The sequence below is a fragment of the Panthera uncia genome, chromosome D2 (assembly GCF_023721935.1).
Source record: "Panthera uncia isolate 11264 chromosome D2, Puncia_PCG_1.0, whole genome shotgun sequence".
Classification (NCBI taxonomy): Eukaryota; Metazoa; Chordata; class Mammalia; order Carnivora; family Felidae; genus Panthera; species Panthera uncia.
In genome coordinates, this window is record NC_064818.1 from 76,271,731 (window position 1) to 76,274,917 (window position 3,187).

Genomic DNA, 3,187 nt, shown 5'->3' on the forward strand with positions numbered 1-3,187 from the left:
CTTCCTTGGTTGGCAACACCCTGCACATGATGTCGCACATCATTCCTGGGAGAATTAAGTGCTGTCGTTACAACTCCACTGGGAGAAGACAACTGGAAGCTTGCACCTGGTCTCACCTGGATTCTACCCTATGTGCCTTTGCTTTACTAGTTTTAATCTGCATCCTTTCATGTTTAAGAATCTGTTATAAGGCACATACAGGAACAAGACATGGTTATATCTCACAGCCATGTTAGATTCGTAACCATGGGTATAACAGCTTTTCTGAGTCCTAACAAATCATTGAGCCCGAGGATTGTCTTGGGGACTACAACACAGTTGTGGTCATCAGTATATGTCAAGAATTGGACAGGGGCGCCTGGGTGGCTCAGTTGGTTGAGCGTGCCACTTCAGCTCAGGTCATGATCTCACAGTTCGTGAGTTCAATCCCCGCGTCAGGCTCTGTGCTGACAGCTCAGAGCCTGGAGCCTGCTTCAGATTCTGTGTCTCCCTCTCTCTCTCTGCCCCATCCCCACTCATGCTCTGTCTCTCTCTGTCTTAAAAATAAATAAAATATTTTTTTTTAAAAAAAGGACATTCTTCCATTAGTAACAGCATTTAAACTCTAAATGGGGAAAATAGTAGTTTTATTAGGAGATAGTGTGTATGGTTTCTAAAAAGAACCCCACGCTACTGTTAAATGATATTCTTGCTTCCCTACCTCTACCCACGCATCACTATCCTAGAGTCTTAGTAAAGAGAATAATTTAAAATCAAGTTAGGGGAAAATATTTGAAAATACAAATAGAGGTGTTAGGGGTGAGGTAGGTAGGAGTCACATAACTGTGTCTTGTTGCTGTGTGTGCCTTACAACAGATTCTTAGACACTTTGATTTAGGACCCCTTTATACGCTTAAATTATTGAAAACTGCAAAGAGGTTTTGTTTGCATGTTTTACTTTTGTAACTTAAAAAAATTAACTTGTTCTGCTTGTATCTACAGCCGTATACACTAATATGAATGAATTCAGTAAAAAGAGTAGATTGAAAAGGTAACCAGCATGAGTAGCATGGTATCTATGGAAAAATCCACTCCAGCTTCACAATACCTGGCTTAAAATGAACTTTCGTAATGGACCCATTTCATGGGATTGTCTTATCCTGCATTCTTGGGAACTCGGCAGCAACCGAGGTTGTTCACCTAGAATTTTAAGATCTGGGTGAACCAACTCTTCTTTTGATAAGTTCATAATGCAGGAAAGTAGCATCCGAGCTAAATGAGTTGTAGGATGTATTTTGTGACTTTTTGTTGTGTTTTTGTGACACTTGTGCTTTCTGAAGAAGTAACCCATCAAATATTCCACATAATATGCTCACAACCCACTTTGAATATTGTGTGCTTCCTAAAAAATTACCCATCTTTATGCATAATTACAGAATTTTGAAGTATGTTTATTAATGTCCCCCCCCACAGGGATAAGTTATAATATTGGACTTCAGGAAAAAGGGAAACTATAAAATCCTTGTAGGATTTTTACCTTTGATAGCTGTATTTTTGTATACAATACATATGAACAGCCAAGGTACATTTTCTTAATTGGTAGTTATATTTATCTCTACATGCTGTGGACATTTTACTTTTCTCACTTTCCTCAAATATTAGCTTTTTTTTTAACAGCAGGGGTGGTCTTTATTTATGTGCAGATATCTAATATTTAACACAGTATCTGATACACAAGTACCAAGTGAACATTGAGTGAATAACTTTCAGTGTTAAAATACATGGCTCACTAGACTGTTGAGTTTGTTTTAAACATCTTTGTAACTATTTTAAGCATAGAACAATGGTAGGAAGGAAACAGTAAGAAAGCCCATTAGAAATCTCTAGGAATTGTTTTCTTCCAAAAGAGTTGTTTAGAAAGTTTAAGAAACCAAGAAATTGAAATGTGTAGCATCACTGCTCCCATGAACTAGAGGTTGACAACATCCAGATCCTCCATTATCTTAGCAGAACTGCTTCTCGTACCTGTGATCTTTCTTAGACACGTTGCTGGTTCTTAGGGTTGAGATTAATGATTTTTCTGGCACGGAGTACCCACTGTCAGCACAGTAGAATGATTGACTCTCTCACACTACCAGGGGCAGAGCAGTCTTTGAGAAATCAGAAAAACACTACATATTGTAAAATTCCTTCAAGATCTGGTAACATTTCAGTATCTGGCTCACATTTTGAGATACCTTTGTTAGGATTTTTAAAAGCTCAATGAAGAGATAAGATTGGTGACTTGAAGACGATTCAACTGAAAACGATATTGATAGTGTCGGAGAGGAGCCAGTAAGCTTACAAGGTTTTATGCCAGCCTGAAGTTTACAGGAGTTTTTGCAACGGGTATGAACAAATACCTCACTGGAGAGCAAAGAAAGGGAAGTTCGTTTTCACAGGCCCATGAGGAGATGGCAGCTAACGGGACAAGCACTTACTAAATGTCTGCCAGGCTACGGACTCGCTTGTCTTAATCTTCTCAGCAATGAGAAGTGAGAAATTGGAGAGGTTGTGAACAATGCCATGTTTGGGTTAAGGTAAAGATTGTAAAAAATCTGTAGGGGTTCCAGAAGGCTTAGCTCTGGGAATTAGTGAAGAAAAATGAGCAAAAGAGGTGAGGAGTGAGGTTTTATATTACTATTGCTGTGACTGAGGAAATCTGGGCTTTGGCAAGCTAGATTGTTAGCAGTTTGTTAGCAGCTGAAGAACTTGAGTGCTGAGTTGGCAGAAAACAGCGTTAGTGACCGGAGGAGAAAACCTGCTTCTGAAGACTGAAGATGCTGGGGATGTCAGACGGTGGAATCTCGGGGCGCCTGGGTGGCTCAGTCGGTTGGGCGTCCGACTTCGGCCCGGGTCATGATCTCGCAGTCCGTGAGCTCAAGCCCCGCATCGGGCTCTGTGCTGACAGCTCAGAGCCTGGAGCCCGTTTCAGATTCTGTGTCTCCCTCTCTCTCTGACCCTCCCCCGTTCACGCTCTGTCTCTGCCTCAAAAATAAATAAAAACGTAAAAAAAAAAAAAAAAAGGTGGAATCTCTGATTTTGGAAGTGTGCTTTTGAGCCCTTCACTCACAATCGGGAAACTTAACCCCAGAGCTGTCACACACTGTTTTGTGTTCACTTGCTCTCAGGCGAATACAGCTTCCCCTTCAGGACAAATTAACGTTTG